This window comes from Rana temporaria, chromosome 3, assembly GCF_905171775.1.
Source record: "Rana temporaria chromosome 3, aRanTem1.1, whole genome shotgun sequence".
Lineage (NCBI taxonomy): Eukaryota > Metazoa > Chordata > Amphibia > Anura > Ranidae > Rana > Rana temporaria.
Window position 1 is genome coordinate 42,006,838 of NC_053491.1, and position 18,856 is coordinate 42,025,693.

Sequence of the window (18,856 nt, forward strand, 5' to 3'; positions counted from 1 at the left end):
TCCATGTCTCCCCAAGACACACAGACCCTGTTTAGGGCCAAGCTGCCTCACTACCAATAGTGACTGCTTCACACTGTAAGACTCAAAGCAGATGGTGATGTCATCAACTCAAGCCACCTGTCTGGTGTCGCCTGCTATAATGTGTTTATTGTAAGAAGGTCTAGTGTGCCTCCTAAGGGTCTTTCACCCATTGTTAATTGTGGTAATTAGCACACCTATCGTCTGCTAGCAAACTACTGTGGGAATGTGTTTATACTTTTAATAATGTGTATTGTATTTTGTGAGCTTGATGCTGTCAAGATTGACTTGGAATGAGATGTCTGAGTATTCAGGTGGCTAGTTTAATTAACTTAATAATTATAATGTTAATTATATTTTTGTATACAGTTGTGTTTGCATATGATATGTAGTGTCTAAAAAGCCTGTATTCTTGTTCAATAAAGAGTTCCAGTTTTGCAGCTAAACTAGTCCTGCCTTGTTCTTGGTTGCAATATGTGGCTATAATATCTGATATCTATGTTCAGACTGGAGGAAGTAGTATACTGACGGGAGCACGCAAGTGAAGTATGGGACAGTTCTGTCACAGTATTGCTTTAGCTTGTCCATTACATTACCCCTATTAGTATTGTGGGACCCAATACATCCAGCAGCCCCTTTGAGAGAGAGTGCTACACTTAAAAAAGAAAACAATATGGCTGAAAACGCTGATTTATAGCCAAGGAATTAGCAGAAGTGAGATATTGATTGGAAGCTACTATACGGCTTCAATGAATTTCAATAATCTTCACTGTTGGTGTACTAAAATGGAAATCATCATAAAATGCTGAGGCTAATATAAAATGGTTAAGATGTCTAAATTAGATTTAAATTATACATACCACCTAGATGTAGAAGGTGGGTGTATATGAATCACCTTTTTTCTCTTTTTTTGTCAGTGAAATTGTCTATTATTAACAACAAATTGCTGCCGGGAAGAAGTATGAAAAGGCTGGATGACAGTAGAAATACTTCCAGCACACTTAATGTAATCCTAAAATAAATTACAAAATGACATTCACTAAATTAATATATGCCTAGGTATCAGTAACTGAAAGACAAGACAAAAAGTTATTATGTTTTTTTTTAGGTGCTATATATGGGTACCTTTGTAAAATATGACAAGGTCTACATCAGATTCTAAGTCTAGCCATTGGACAAAACCAACACATATCGCACACAAGAGGTTAACTCTGGATATGTGCTGTTCAGGCAGTAGGTCAGGTTACTAGCATTTATGTTCAGAGAAATTCTGCCTACCCTGTTTCTAATTTTGAGAGAGAGCGAGCAAGAGGAAGAAGTTGAACTTATGCTGTGTTTTACAGCAGCGTACTGTACTATTTGAGTGTGTATCTCCAGCTGCGTGGGTGAAAAGGCTGACTTGCACAAGTCAGGGGGATCATTGGATGCAATCACTTTTCTTTCTAATTCCACGAGCTAAACTTCTATAAAGAATAGACTAACTTTATCCTGAGCGCTACAATTGCTGATGGGACACAGCAAGAATCCTCTATGCAGGTTATTTTAAGCAATGAATAGACAAAGGTAAGCCAAATCTCTTGATGGTATATGTTTCACATTCTGCTCAGAACAATCCAGGATTCTCTTTGGTGCACATATATCAATGGGACATTTGAATTGTATCTCTTCATTCCCACAGTTTATGAATACTTAAAAAGTTGCATGTTATTGATACCTATACTTCACACACCAAGCATTACCTAAACCATAGGATTACCCATGTTTTAAAATTGTACTTTTCATTATGTTTGAGTCATTATAAAACCACTTGTTGACAGCATCTTTAACACAAATTTTAAAAAAAATTATAATTTCAAATAACATAAAAAGTGAAAACCACATAGTATATTTATGTTAAATGATTAATGGTTTTACTTTTAGAAAAACAGACTATTTATCTGTCAAGGATCAATAATGAGACAAATTCTTGACATAAGTTATGTTATCTAGTACACACTAAAATACAGAAGACTTTATGTATATTTTTGTACTTTTCTTTACATGAAGGGTGCACAAAAATGAACTGCGATTGATAAATCAGAATTTGGATTGACTTTCTAAGTAAACTTATGCCGCGTACACACGATCGGTTAAACCGATGAGAATGGTCTGATGGACAGTTTTCATCAGTCAAAACCGATCGTGTGTGGGCGCCATAGGTTAGTTAACCATCGGTTAAAAAAAAGCCAACTTGTTTTAAAATTAACTGATGGATTCCTAACCGATAGGACAAAACTGATCGTTAGTAGGCACGACCATCGGTTAAAAATCCACGCATGCTCAGAATCAAGTCGACGCATGCTTGGAAGCATTGAACTTCGTTTTTTTCAGCACGTCGTTGTGTTTTACATCACCACGTTCTGACACAAACGTTTTTTTAAACCGATGGTGTGTAGGGGCGACGGACCATCAGCCAGCTTCATCGGTTAACCGATGAAAACGGTCCATCGGTCCGTTCTCATCGGATGGACTGATCGTGTGTACGCGGCATTAGTCATGAGCATACAACACAATGGGGGTTATTGACGAAAGGCAAATCCACTTTGCACTACAAGTGCAAACTACAAGTGCAAAGTGCACTTAAAATTGCACTGGAAGTGCACTTGGAAGTGCAGTCGCTGTAAATCTGAGGGGTAGATCTGAAATGAGGGGAAGCTCTGCTGATTTTATTATCCAATCATGTGCAAGCTAAAATGCTGTTTTTTATTTTCCTTGCATGTCCCCATCGGATTTACAGCGACTGAACTTCCAAGTGCACTTTCAGTGCAATTTCAAGTGCACTTTGCACTTGTAGTTTGCACTTGTAGTGCAAAAGGGATTTGCCTTTCGTAAATAACCCCCTGTATCCTATATTTGTTTTTCCCTAATGCATATAAACGTGTTACATTTATGTGAAGGTATCCAATATACTATTATAATTGTATTCAACTAAATTATATTAATATAGGATATTTTCAATGCAGTGTAGCTAAAGACTATATAAGCCATAGTACAACTAAAACTTTTTTGTATGTATATACAATTAAGTAATTAAAGGGGTTGTAAATATTTGTTTTTTATTTTCTAAATAGGTTTCTTTAAGCTAGTGCATTGTTGGTTCACTTACCTTTTCCTTTGATTTCCCTTCTAAATGTTTTTTTCTTTGTCTAAATTTCTCACTTCCTGTTCCTCCTCAGTAAGCTGTTCTGGCTGACTAACCCCCAGCCAGAACGTCTCGGATGATGGGGGCAAGCTTACTGAGGAGAAACAGGAAGTGATAAATTCAGACAAAGAAAAAAACATTTAGAAGGGAAATCAAAGGAAAAGGTAGGTGAACCAACAATGCACTGGCTTAAAGGAACCTATTTAGAAAATAAAAATAAAACCTTTACAACCCCCCTTTAATAAAAAAAAAGGTTTCAGAATATCCAATATATTATGATAATAATATTAGTATACCAACCTATAAAATAAGTTTTACAAACAGTTATTTATTTCAAAAATTCAGAAGTTTGTGCCTTCTGGTCTATGGTAGCTGCAGCTTTGGCATGCTTTAATGAAATCAGGAAAGTGGAACAGCTCATTAAATATTAACAAAACATATTGTTTATCGTCATTATGTTTGAGCATGGAATCTATTGAATCTCCTCTTTGGTGTATTCGGGTATGCAGCCCTCCAAGTCATATACACAATAGGCTGTACCTGCTTAAGAAAGGCCGTACTCTCAAGCGAAACCTCCCAAGAGATCACATCACCTGGCAATTAATCTTCTCAGCTTGTTTTATGGCCCGTACAAAGGATCTGAAAATCGTACGACAGATCGTTCGTTGTTTTTGCATGCTAGTCGCATATTAAAAATGGAGAGATTACTAAGATGACGAAAATTCTAGTACGACAGAACAAAAAATCGGAAGTGATGTCATGTGTTGTAGTGTATTTCTATTGTATTTTCAAACTTCAACTGTACTGATTAAAGGAAAATCGTATAAGCTGGTATCGTATGAGAACATTTTTCATGTTTGTCCGATCGGAATATATGGGATGAACTGTCGTGATGGGCTCTCGAAAGCTCTGTACTAATGATCCAATTATCGTATGATCGATTAGAAAGCGGTATTTTTCATCCGATTTTTGGATCATGTGTATGGACCATTCGTTTATGGCAATGTGTAGTTTCTGCATTTATTACTATCCAAAAAACAGCTTTATTATGGGATGTACTGTTTTTCCTATAGGACTTAATTCCCCTGGCGGTATTCCCAAGTCTGGCTCGGGTTGGTATTTCATTACCAAAATCGGTAACCCCGAGTCAGACTCGGGATCACCTCGCAGCAGCCACAGGCATGGTTTACTTACCTTGTTCTGGATCCTGCGATGCCGCCGCGCTGTGTGATTGAGCAGTGTCTCCTCGCTCGATTCACAGTGTCCCTGTGTGCCGCCGAGCTCCGTTCCCTGCGACGTTACGACACACAGTGGGCGGAGAACGGCGCCAAATTCAAAAAAGTAAATAAACTCAATACATACAGTATACTGTAATCTTACAGATTACAGTACTGTATGTAAATAATACACACCCCCTTTGTCCCTAGTGGTCTGCCCAGTGTCCTACATGTACTTTTATATATTTCTGCCGGCAAACTGTAGATTGTCCATAGCAACCAAAAAGTGTCCCTTTATGTCAAAAGTGATTTTAGAGCAGCTAAAAAACAGCGATAATAAATTATAATCACTTGCAGAATTGAGCGATAGCGATTTGTGGGGAAATTCGTCATAAAAAAAATAAAAGTAATGACAGCGACAATTCTGCAACTGAGCAAATGTCAGTGATTTTGAGTTGATTACATTATTGAATAATTTTTATTATAATTATATTATTATTTGTTATAATCATTTATAATTATTTATTATATTATAATTTATGATTTTGTTTTTCAAAATTTTTCATACCCGAGATGTCTACTAGACTCTTGTTCAGACAGAATTAAGTGAGTTATTCCTAAGAATTACGGGCCAAATCTTCAAAAGAGATACGCAGGCGGAACTGCTGTTCAGCCTGCGTATCTCTGTGCCTAACTTTGGAAACGATCCTCAAAAGGATTTTTCCAAAGTTAGGCAGAAGATCTGACATCTGTAAGACACTTACACTGTCAGATCTTAGGATGCAGTACCGCATCCGCCGCTGGGGGCATTTCTCATTGAAATGCCGCTTTGCGTATGCAAATGAGGACTTAAGCAGATCCACAAAGCTTTTAAGCATTGTGGTTTCTGCGTAAGTTCCGATTTGCTTGCGCAAAATTAGGGCTGGTTTTACAATGTGTAAAGTTAGTACACCATGTAAAACCAGACCTTTTTTTCGATCGCCGCATTTTGCACAGTGTGGCCCTGAACGCTGTTTTCTGGGGTCCCCCGGTGGCTCTCTCGGCTCCTCCCCGCATCTGATAACCCCCTCTGGGAAGCGCTCTCCCAAGGGGGTTACCTTGCAGGCGCGCTGCCGAGTCCATAGCTGCCGAATGAAGGACTTGGCCCCTCCCGGAGCGCGCGTCATTGGATTTGATTGACAGCAGCGGGAGCCAATGGCTGTGCTGCTATCAATCTATCCAATGAAGAGCCGAAAACCCCAGGCAAAGATCCAGCACATTCTTCACATGGGACTTTCCAGGGCTCAGGTAAGTAAAACGGGGGGGCTGGGGGGCTGGTAACTGTCAGATGTTTTTTCACCTTATTGCATAGGATGCATTAAGGTGAAAAAACAGGAGGGTTTACAACCCCTTTAAAACTGAGCTAATGCTATTCCTTGCTGAATTGTAAAAGGTACTAAGCTTAAAGAATATGTTACCCAAACATTTAAAATTCCTTATATGTGTCTGTTGCAAAGTTGTAACTTGTGCATGTTCTCTTTTTATTGCTTCCTTTGTGTGAAATACATGGTGTTCCTGACAGACCCTCTGCTTTCCTAGTTCAAATTGACAATGCTAGGCATAGAAACATATCTTTTCCAACATGGTTAGTCTTCTGGCTGTGCTGGGAGAACAGCCTGTCTGTCCTCCAATGGTCAGACTTGTGCTAATCCCCCCCTCCCTCCAGCACAGCCATTCACTGGGAAGATCAGTGTATTGATGTTTCTCCACCTCTATGTCTCTAAGTCCCTTTTGCATTTGAAAACAGAGATTACTGTATATGATTACTTATGAAAATTGTTTTTTTTTTTTCTTTTTTTAATGTAATATACACAAATGTTTTGCCTTTCCTTTCCATTTAAACTGAATGGGTTGCTTTACAATGTAAGGGTTCACATTTACTTTAAGGTCTTAGTTTGCTAAAATGGGGTAGGATGAAAGTTGTGACTTTTAGCTCTGTTTGTTGGAAGTATTATTTTCCTTTGGTTGTCTGAGTGACTATATTGTTAGGCAGAAAGGCAGTAAGAAAATAATTGTATTCATTTTGACATGGCTACTTCTACTACTTCTTTGCATATTTTTGACAGAGGAGGCATCAGCTGAATTTCCCACTTCTATAGTGAGCCAGTGGGAATGTATAGGAGAAATGGCTGTATGTCATATGCTCGTGGGTATGTGTATGTCACTATTCAGTGCATCAGCAATTAAAGCGTTCACGCCCCGTGCATGAAAAAAATTTAAGTCAGCAGCTACACATACTGTAGCTGCTGACTTTTAATAATAGGGCACTGTAACAGAATGGCCCGTGACACCCAGAGACTTTTGAAGGATGCGGGGTACTCCTGTGCCAGCTTCGCCAATGACTCTTGGGTCTAGGGTCATCCTATGTCCCTTAGGGGCATAGGATGACTAAGAACTGATATCTCGGATTACATGAGATGGGACATTAATGATAATTCATGTATTGCAGGATCTTGACATATTACAGGTGGTTTATTCTGACCCTAACAGGTCAATAACAGTGTCTCATTCAATGTATAAGGTGTTGAGGTGCTAATTAAATCTGCTACTGTTAAGATTTTAATTGATGGTAATCACATCCAGCTACCTGGCTGTAGTGATGAAAGCTGTGATTGCATTCTATTGTCTATTGTGTTAATTAGGTCTGCTCCTAAGAGATTTCATTGTGTATGCTAATGACACTGTTTTGTGTGAAAAGACTATTGATAATAGATGTGGAATGTGACTTGTCAGCTGTAGTAATTAACTCCTCTAGATGCGGTGCCAGAATGTCTGTCTGGGATGTGGATCGAGGGGGAACTCGTTAAGCACCCATTGTGTGATGTTTTGGGTGGAGAGTTTCATTGTCCCTGTGATTACTGTAGCATACTTGTAACTGTATATAACAAGGCTGAGTTACCATTAAAGCATTCATTCGTTTGAACCAGAGACAGAGCTGTGTGTCTCGTCCTTCTGGGGAATGGAATCGGTCGTGTCTGCGGGATTGTTGGAGTGTCGGATAAGCTGTCTTGGGTTGGTGGAATGGAATATCGTGAACGGTGTTAACCCCTGACCGTTACAGGCACATACCTGTCCTGGAATCCAGCGATGTTGGCACCCCAGCTGTTTTTTTTTTGGCTCCATCCGTAGTAAGTGAACCCAGCAGTAAAGCCTTGCGGTTTCACAACCGGTCCCCTACTGTGCATGCTCGAAGTGCACTGTGCTCTCTTACTGGCCTGGCAGCAGGGAAAAGAGGAGGGGGCCGAACTTCTGATGTACCTCCTCGAGGCAAGTTACGATGGAAGTGGGGACAGGTACCTGTCAAAAACAGCTACCCCCCCCCCCCCCTCCGAAAGGTGCCAAATGGGGCACTGGAGGGGGGAGAGGAGACAGCTAAGTGGAGCTTACCCTTTTGGATAGAACTCCACTTTAATAGATTGTTAAAAAAGGGCTTGATTTATGGTTGTAAGTAGTGTGCTCTAGGGCTCTGTCCTGGGACCAATAATCCTATTTAACTTGTTCATTAGCGACATAGCGGTTGGAATAAATAATTCAATCTCAGTGTTTGCTGATGATACAAATTTAAGCTGGGTAATAACAACAGGATATATTGACTTTACAAGAGGACCTAGTTAAAATACTTGCTAGGGGGAGAACTGCTAGGGGAATCGAGGATGGAAAATGATCTGGGGGTCCTATTAGATTACAGAGTCAGCCTTAGCATGCAATGCCAAGCTGCAGAAAGCAAGGTTAGCAGACTACATAGTGAGATTGAAAAAAGACACAAGTCCATTAAGTTCAACCATAAAAATATCATGCATTTAAAAGGGTATTTACTCCAGAGATAAAACTATAATTCTACCACTTTACAAGACTCTGGTGTGAGCACATCTTGAGTATGCCATCCAGTTTTGGTCCCTAATCCTCAGAAAGGATGTGCTGGAACTCCAGAGATAGGCAACAAAGCTCATAAGAGGACTAGAGGACCTCAGTTATGAGGAACAACTACAGAAATTAAACTTATTAGGCAATTAGAAAGGGATATTATTGCAATATACAAATCATTGAACAATAGCTTTAGCATTGGAAGGAAACTATATAACCCAAGGTCTCTAAAGAAGACGCATTGCCACACAGTGATGTAAGATTAGAATCAGTTTAATCTTAAACTGTGTAAGGGGTTCTTTACTGTTAGAACGATAAGGATATGGAACTAACTTCCACAGTTGGTGGTGTCATCAGGGAGTTTGGATCAATTAAAAAATCTTTTAGATGTGTTTCCTAGTGAACACAATGTACAGGGATAGCTGGAAGCTGGTAGTGATATATACACATAGGGGTTTATTTACTAAAGGCAAATCCACTTTGTGCTACAAGTGCACTTGCTGTAGATATAAAGCCTCGTACACACGACCAAGGAACTCGACGGGCGAAACACATCGTTTTGCTCGTCGAGTTCCTTGTGAAGCCGTCGAGAAACTCAACAAGCCAATTTTCTCCATTCCCCTCAAGGAAATAGAGAACATGCTCTCTTTTTGGCTCGTCGAGGTTTCTCGACAGTTTCCTCGACAAAAATGTACACACGACCAGTTTCCTCGGAAAAAAAATATCTCCCAGCAAGTTTCTTGCTGGTTTTTGCCCAGAAACTCAGTCGTGTGTACGAGGCCTAAGGGGTAGATATGAAATGAGGGTAAGCTCTGCTGATTTTATCATCCAAGCATGTGCAAGTTAAAATGCAGGTTTTTTTTCTTTGCATGTCCCCCTCAGATCAACAGCGACTGCACTTCCAAGTGCACTTGTAGTGCAAAGTGGATTTGCCTTTAGTAAATAACCCCCAGATGGACTAGGTGGACTGATCTCTTTATTCAACCTTACCAACTATGTAACTATGGGGTTGATTAACTAATACTAAAAAGTACAAACTCTGGTGCCGCTGTGCATAGAAACCAATCAGCTTCCAGGACGTTTGTTAAAAACGTATTTGAGCAAACTGAAGTTAGAAGCTGCTTGGCTTTTATACGACTGATTGTCAAAGTATGGATCGGGGATTTATGCTCTCCCCTTTTGTTTTGTTATCACAACCTGTTTTCTTGATATGACTGTTTATTGATGTACCTACAGGATGTGTATTGCATTCATCTAGTTTTTGAAAATGTATGACTTAATAAAAAATGATTGAAAGAGAAGCTGTTGGCTACCATGCACAGCTCTACCAGAGTTGTCACTCTCCAGTAAATCACCCCTTATGCATGTTTAAAAAATATAAATGGCTACTTATATTTATAGGAAATACTTGTATTTTATTTTGAAAAATAATAATTTTTAATGGTCTAGAAAAAACACATTTTTTTTTTAACGTGATTCTTGTCAAGCCTGCCTTGCCTACACACAATCGTGAAAAAAAAAATGCTTGAGCAAAGCGTGGTGACGTACAACACGTACGACGGCACTATAAAGGGGAAGTTCCATTCGGATGGCGCCACCCTTGGGGCTGCTTTTGCTGATTTCGTGTTAGTAAAAGTTTGGTAAGAGACAATTTGCACTTTTCAGTCTGATACAGCGTGATGAATGTGCTATCTCCATTACAACCGCTACTTTTACCAGAACGAGCTCTCCCGTCTCATAACTTGCTTCTGAGCATGCACGTTTTTTTTCACATCGTTAAAGCCTACACACAACCGTTTTTCATGACGTGAAAAACGACAACGTGAAAAACGATGCGAAAAAATAGAGCATGTTCTAATTTTTAATGCCCATTTTTCATGTCATGAAAAATGCTCTGGAGCCCACACACGATCGTTTTTAATGAAATTAAAAAAATAATCGTGTGTACGCGGCATTACACCTTGGAGTGGATGCACATTATAAACCTTATGATCTTCTATGCAAATGGAACTTTGTGTTGTAATGCGCCTTTTCATATAATTGTTTGTTGGAAATGAGCGCACACATTTACTACTCATTTATTTAAGTTTCCAGCCTTTTGAATTACCAAGCACATAGTACATTCCAGTACTGAGAGAGCGCTGTAAATGCTTGATTGGGTTTTGGATCTTTTCAGGCATCTTTTGCAATTGTTTTTTTGTTTATAACAGCTGCACCATTGTGCATAACAACTTTCTTTATTATATTCCTTGAGCGCTGGGATCAGGATCATTTATGTTACTGATATTGTGTTATAACACTGTAGAATTGTTTTTCCAAGTGTTATCCAAATTGCCCCAAAATGTATAAGGGCTGTTGCCTTCTGGATAAACAATGGCTTTAAGTCCAAGAAAGATTAGTTTTTGTAAAGTTAAGCAGGCCATAGACGGTGTGAATTTCTTTCCTGCAACCACGTGCTGCAGAAAACTAACTCACACAAATCCCCCATCAACACAGACAGTGCTGACAGGGGAATCCCTCCTGCCAAGACATTGTATTCTCCCGGATGGGGGGCAGGGGGGGTGGGTGGGGGAAACAGTCCCCGCCATGAGTAGGCAGTGATGATTGCTAGTGGCTATAGCAGCTGCTAGCGATAATCATAAGTAAATTGGGTAGGCTGGTTGTTCCCAAGTTGATGCACAGTTCGAATCGCAGATGGTTCCTGCCATCTATAGCCAGTTGGCCAGCCTTATGCCTCGTACACACGATCATTTTTTCCGACAGAAAAAACATGTTTTTTTTTCAGCAGGAAAATGCCTCAAAATTGTCTTGCATACACACGGTCACTCAAATCTTGGCTGAAATTCCGAATTTCAAGAAAGCGGTAACGTACAACACTTACGACGAGCCAAGATCAATGAAGTTCAATAGGCAGTTCGGGTCTTGTGCTTGATTCTGAGCATGTGCGTTTTTTTGCATGTCGTAATTGCATACAGACGAACAGATAGGAATTTTTCCTGTCACGAAATTTGAGATCCTGCTCTCAATCTTGGCAGGAAAACTGACAGAAAAAGTGTGATAAAGTGAAAAAGTGTGATGGAGCATACACATGGTCGGAATTCCTGACAAAAAGCCCACATCGCACTTTTCTTGTCAGGAAAACTGATCGTGTGTACGAGGCATAAGTTGATAGATGTGTAGCACTACCCCCGAAGGAGCTGCTGGTTTAGATTCTGGGTTTGCACATTACCACTAAGGGTCCTTTCACACTAGCGGACCGTTCGTCCGCTCATTACAAGTCCGTTAACGGACTTGTAATGAATCCCTATGGGAACGCGTCCGTTAGAGGATGGAGCATCCGCTAGCGTCCGCGTCAGTCGGGATCCGCTTTTCCGAACGGAAGAAACCCTATTTTTCTTCCGTTCGCCGGAGCGGAACTGATGCAGACGGACAGACGGTCCGTCTGCATCAGGTTCCCCATAGGGGACAGCGGAGCAGAGACAGGGCGGTCCCTGCACTGTGTGCGGGGACCACCCTATCCGCCGACAGCTGAGCGGGGATCCCCGCTGAGCCGACGGAGACACACGGAGCGGACCCGGAAACGGTCTGCTCCGTGTGAAAGAGCCCTTAGTTCGTTGTCTAGAGAGAGATGTCTGTAGTAAATGGAATGTCCACACAAGATGTAAAACCTTCAACTGTAGGCTTTATTTTTCGCTGCATAAACTTGTGAATGAAGTAGAGAGTGTAGAGAGAAGGGGAAGGTTCAGGCTCAGTACAGAATGCACAATAGTATTAAAAGTTCCAATCTTCACCACTCAATCCTAAGTGGGTATTGCTCACCCATATAGACCACTCTCACATGGCCTAGCAGCCGGGATGATGCACGTACAGCACAGGAACAGTCTCTGCCACAGACCGTTTAAGTACACGGAATGAATATTCAGGAATCCTCTGCCACAGGATTGAAAGTCCCGAACGTCTTGCCTTACAGTCAAAGAGCCTTTAAGCCAATCCGGCGGGCTGTAAGGTATTGTAGGTTAAAGGTGCATCCTTCAAGAAATTACCAGGCCTCTCCCAAAGTACCAGCCTTCTGCTCGGTCCTTCCCGGGACAGGTCCTCCCCTAGCTTCCTTCAATGAGTGGCTTCTTCCCGCAGGACAGACAGCACAGGATCACCTCCAAAGTGTAGGCCCCAGCCAGGATACTGGGCCTACTATACAGGAACACAGCCTCAGACCATCACGCACACTCACCTCGCGCCAGGAGGGCCACGAGGCGAAGGACCCCGAAAAACGGCGTCTGCCCCTTACGTATCTCCTCCCAGCATGCACAGCAGGGTCACCACTCCCACTGTACTTTCAACATGGGCCTGAAGTGGCAACGCCACCCACAGGCAACAAAGGAAAAATACTACCAGGCAGTACCACAGCCAGAACAGAGGCAAATTTATACACAATTCAACAGGTCTGGGCCCAACTATAGGCCCAGACATCCCCTAAATTTGAAATAGTGCCCCCATCTTTGGGAGCAGGGCACTACAGATGTGCCCTTTTTAAACAATGTATCTGTGACAGACTCACCCGGGACAAAGGCTTTTGGAAGGGACTGAATGCTAGCCTCTTGCCTACCGCTTATGGGTCCTGGCATTTGAGGGAGCTACAAGTATTTAGGAAGATATTCTGTTATGTAATGCAAAAAGACATTATTCAGGGGGCCATGATGGTCTCTGAATGCTTGGCACTCAGTGGGCAGATGTATGTGAAAGGAATGCTAATTAATGCAATCTGGAAAGCCTGGGTCTTTCACCCAATAGTTTATTGTGCTCATTAACACACCTTTGTCTCCTAGCAAATTATTGAGGGATGTGTTTATACTTATGTGTATTGTAAATTGTGAGTGAGCAGACGGCAAGTCTACCCTGAAAGGTCATATCTCTGAGTCACCTAGTCTGGGTAAATGATTAGTAAACTAGCTCATGTTAATTAGGTTTCTGGTTACAGTTTGTATTGTCATCCTGCTGTATATATTTGTGTGTCATCACAAATAAATCAGCAACCAAACGAGTATTGCCTTGTTTGTTGTTGTGAGCGGTTGGAATATCTGCTATCTATATTCAGACTGGGAGGAAGCGGTATATGACGAAAGAACTCAAGCGGGTTGTGTGACGTTTCGTTACAGTATCTATGAAACCTGTCTACATAACCACCTCCAAAAAAATGCAGCATTATTTCCAAACTCCAGCCCACATTCCCCATAATCAAATTATTGTATAGAACAGTTTCCACACTGTACCCACCTCAACATTTCTCAGATCTATATTGTTTGTATGGTTCATATTATTACTCGTAATATTGTGTAAGAATATACCGTACATCTTCATGTATAGCACTCCAATGTTTGATAGCAGTGACAATGGAGAGTTATATGTCTAAGTAAAGAACAAAAGTAATTAAGGAATGTCTTCACAGACTGTTTAGTACAGTGGAACCTTGGATTATGAGCATAATTCGTTCCAGGAGTATGCTCGTAATCCAAAACACTTGCATATCAAAGCGAGTTTCCCCCATAGAAGTCAATGGAAACAAAAATAATGTGTTCCTCATTGACTTCTACGGCATGCAATACTGCATGTGGCCAGAGGTGGAGGCACCGGAGAGCCTCCGAACGACTCGGGACAGCTTGGCTGAACGCGGAAACCCTCGGAAAGGCGAGGGAATGGAGTATTTACAAGTTTTTCAGAGTATTTGCAAACGGCTCCAATTGCCCCCGGCACCCCCCCCCCCCCCGCACCTCTGGCCAAATGTGGTACTGCACACTGCTGTGTCTATGCCTCTGTTCCCCGTTGATGCCCAATAGGGAGTAACGCAGCGTCAGGTGGAGCATCAGTAGCTGACATCACCACGCTCCCAGCTGATCGGCCGAAGCTGGTTTGTACTTTTCACCCGGACTTTTTACTTTGTTGCTAAAAGCCATTTCAGATGTCAGTGATTTATTTCCAGCAGTGGAATAAAGTAAACCTTTTATATTACATCACTGCACTATGAAGCCTTTATTTTTTCTTCATCCACACACGTTGTAAACCATTCTTTTCACGTGGATTCCATCCCTGGGAGATCTGTTTGGAGACCACAGTTTCCCTGCAATCTGCAGAGGAGGAGGGGGAGTAGGAGCCAACATCTCGTCCCAGCTGATGATTGATGTGTACAGTTGTGGCCAAAAGTCTTTGAGAATGACACAAATATTAGTTTTCACAAAAGTTTTCTGCTAAACTGCTTTTAGATCTTTGTTTGTTGTTTCGGTGATGTAGTGAAATATAATTACACTCACTTCATACATTTCAAAGGCTTTTATCGACAATTACATGACATTTATGTTTATGCAAAGAGTCAGTATTTGCAGCGTCGGCCCTTCTTTTTCAGGACCTCTGCAATTCGACTGGGCATGCTCTCAATCAACTTCTGGGCCAATTCCTGACTGATAGCAACCCATTCTTTCATAATCACTTCTTGGAGTTTGTCAGAATTAGTGGGTTTTTGTTTGTCCACCCGCCTCTTGAGGATTGACCACAAGTTCTCAATGGGATTGAGTTCTGGGGAGTTTCCAGGCCATGGACCCAAAATGTCAAAGTTTTGGTCACCGAGCCACTTAGTTATCACTGCCTTATGGCACGGTGCTCCATCGTGCTGGAAAATGCATTGTTCTTCACCAAACTGTTGTTGGATTGTTGGAAGAAGTTGCTGTTGGAGGGTGTTTTGGTACCATTCTTTATTCATGGCTGTGTTTTTGGGCAAAATTGTAAAGTGAGCCCACTTCCTTGGATGAGAAGCAACCCCACACATGAATGGTCTCAGGATGCTTTACTGTTGGCATGACACAGGACTGATGGTAGCGCTCACCTTTTCTTCTCCGGACAAGCCTTTTTCCTGATGCCCCAAACAATCGGAAAGAGGCTTCATCGGAGAATATGACTTTGCCCCAGTCCTCAGCAGTCTATTCACCATATTCTCTGCAGAAGATCAATCTGTCCCTGATGTTTTTTTTGGAGAGAAGTGGTTTCTTTGCTGCCCTTCTTGACACCAGGCTATCTTCCAAAAGTCTTCGCCTCACTGTGCGTGCAGATGCGCTCACACCTGCCTGCTGCCATTCCTGAGCAAGCTCTGCACTGGTGGCACTCCGATCCCGCAGCTGAATCCTCTTTAGGAGACGGTCCTGGCGCTTGCTGGACTTTCTTGGGCACCCTGAAGCCTTCTTCACAAATGCAGTGGAATTTTTTTTTATGGGATTAAGTTAATTTTCATGGCAAAGAGGAACTTTGCAATTAATTGCAATTCGTCTGATCACTCTTCATAACATTCTGGAGTATATGCAATTTCTCATCTCAAAAACAGAGGCAGCAGACTTTGTGAAAATGAGTATTTGTGTCATTCTCAAAACTTTTGGCCATGGCTGTACAGTGCCCGATTGATCTGTGGATCTGGAAAGTGGCCGTTCACTTACCTGTTGAAGGATTGTATTGAAGGCATCCATTTACTGTGTTGATCGGTGGAAACATTGATTCCCCCAGGAAGGAATATATACACACGTGGGATATTTATATGGGACTATACGTTCACAAGCCTTGGGATCGTATCATTCAGTTGATTCCCCTATTTTCCAATCAGGACTCAGACACCTGTATTCACACCATTTGGTTGCGCACTTACCGTATTTATTGGGGTATAGCGCTCTCCCGCGTATAGCGCGCACCCCTAAATTTGCCCAGAAATTCCTGTGAAAAAAAGATTTTTGTACTTACAGTTTGGTGTCTTGCACGGCGTCCATCGGCGGCCTCGTCGGGTCCGGCGTCCGTCTGCGGCTTCGGGTGTCCTCTTCGTCTGGTCCGGCGTCCTTCTGCGGCGTCCTCCTCGCTCGTTTCCCGCTTTCCCGCGCCGAGTTTGAATACTGCGCCTGCATATACCGAGCGCAGTACACTCGCGTATAGTCGGCAATGCTCGCGCTGACGTCCTGGACGTACAGGACGTGAGCGCGAGTGTAGCCGAGACTGCCCGACTATACACGAGTGTACTGCGCTCGGTATATGTCGGCGCAGTATTCAAACTCGGCGCGGGAAAGCGGGTATCGGCGTATATCGCGCACCCACGATTTTGCCCTGATTTTCAGGGCAAAATAGTGCGCGTATACGCCGATAAATACGGTATTTGTGCACAGTGCAAATGGTTTCGTTTTTCTTTTATCTGTCGGACTGGCTGGGCCGGCCTTCGGTTCCCGGCCCCTCCTTAGGGTCCTTAGTAAGCCAGAAAACCCCTTTTAATACTTGAAAAGATGGTGTGCCACCTCTGTATCTTAAACCTCAACTTATGTGTACTGTATGGGGGAGGTGGCCCCCGTCCTCGGCCCGCCACCCGATTCTCCAGTCCCCCTTTGTGATGTTAGTATAGCTACCAAGCCCCGGTGTGACTATGTGCACCCCCTGTTTCTTTCTCTGTTATGTTGAAAAGAAATAACAAAAATGGATGGCTTATTGTTTGATGTATGATGCTTTTGACAACATAAGTTGTAATGTATTACCATGCCGTCCACAAATAAAGATTTTACAAAAAAAAAAAAATACGGTATTTGTTTTATTTTTCCGTGTCTTGAATCCTGCTCGTTTTGCGAGACAACACTCGCAAACCGAGTCAGGATTTAAAAAAAAGAAAAATGCTTGCATTGAGAAATGTTCGTTAACCGCATTACTCGCAATCCGAGGTTTCACTGTAGTTGCGTTTATTTTCAGTACATTTAATGTAAATGAACAACCCATGAACTATGAAAAGTTTGAAAACAATACAAGCTGCATAAAAACATTTCAATCTGTCATATGGTTACAGTTAAAATGATGCGTACACGTGTGTGTGTGTGGAAATCCAACACTAGCGGAAGCAGCGATCTCTTACCCCCCAAGTAACTGCGTAATCCCAGGTGCTGGGGAACTGTACGGCTTTCTATTTCTACCATGGAAATTAGAACTGAAAATTGTATTTGTAATTGAGCACCAAATTATATTAGATTGTAAATATTGTTTACAATATTGTAATATTTCATTTTTTTAAGTTATAAAGATACGAGTCCATATTCGCTAAAATGAACCAAGAAAGCCGGTGATAACTTTGGGGAGCATTACCATCTATTAATGTAAGATCTTTTTACTCAGACTAAATTTTATACGCCTGGAGTTTGATGTTCTCCCCGTATTTGTGTGGGATTTCTCTGGCAGCTCACATTTCTTCCTACAAGCCAATTGCCTCTATTTACTATGGGTGTGTGTAGCCAGAATTGTTCAGGGTGAGATGAATGTGAACAGTTCCATATAAAGTATGGTGGAAAAAGTGTGCTAAATTTGTGAAATAATTACTATAATAAATACTATTTGTTAAACTAAATATACAGGTATGTGATGTGTGAGTTCCAGGTGACCAAAAGTGGCCTCCGATGCTATTTATTGGCATTCTAAGGTATTATTAAGACCAGCATTCTACAAGCTTCTACTGAAACTATCCTTCCATGGTATAATAATAATTATATGCACTATATTGAAAACTGTTAGTGGTGGTGAAAGGAAAATAGTACCCTAACCTAAAGGAGCTACTATCACATAAAAAGGTTAAAGTGGTACTAAAGGCAAAACCAAAAATGACACAGATGATGCAGTATGTCATTAGCATTAACAAATAGCTTTTGTTTTTCATTGTTCCCATTGTTTTTTTTACCTATAGATCATTCATTCTGTTATTTTTTAACTTCCATTAAAGTGATACTAAACAGAGAAGTGTTAATTGCCATAATTAATTCACATAAATCATATACAGTATCAGTGGTGGCTGGTGCTCAAAAATGGGGAGTGCAAACAAACTGAAAAATAAAAATAAAAATATTGAAAAAAAAAAACATCAATTGTAGCCTCACTGTGCCCATCAAATGCAGCCACTGTGCCATCAATTGCAGGCACTATGCCCATCAAATGCAGCCACTGTGCCCATCGAATGCAGCCACTGTGCCTTCAATTGCAGCCACTGTGCCCATCAAATGCAGCCACTTAGGTAGATTCAGGTAGAGTTAGGCCGACTTATCAGTAGATAAGTCGACCTAACTCAGAATCTACGCCGACTTATGTTTAAGCATATGCTCAAACAGAGATACGCTTAAACATATCTAAGATACGACGGCTTGCGCCGTCCTATCTTAGATTGCAATATTTCTGCTGGCCGCTAGGTGGCGCTTCCATTGCGGTCGGCGTAGAATATGTAAATGAGTTGATACGCCGATTCACGAACGTACGCCCGGCCGCCGCAGTCGATTTCCGTAAGGCATTAGCAGGCCTAAAGTTATTCCACCTATTAGGTGGAATAACAATGTTAAAGTATGGCCGCCGTTCCCGCCGCGAGATTCGATTTTTTTTACTTAAAAAACACGAGGTCAAGCCTCATTAGCATTAAACACGCCCCCCCAACACATTTGAATTAGGCGCCCTTACGCCGGCCGATTTAGGCTACGCCGTCGTAACTTAGCAGGCAAGTACA

At 41.7% G+C, this 18,856-nt stretch overlaps 1 protein-coding gene across 1 annotated transcript in view; it reads left to right on the forward strand.

The window, feature by feature from the left end:
- Positions 1 to 1,226: 1,226 nt before the first annotated feature.
- Positions 1,227 to 18,856, forward strand: part of LOC120931218 (alanyl aminopeptidase, membrane) — a 121,602-nt gene continuing 103,972 nt past the window's right edge. The window contains exon 1 of the mRNA XM_040342453.1: positions 1,227 to 1,581. The gene's annotated coding sequence lies outside the window, so the exon portion shown is untranslated. The remainder of the gene's footprint in view (positions 1,582 to 18,856) is intronic.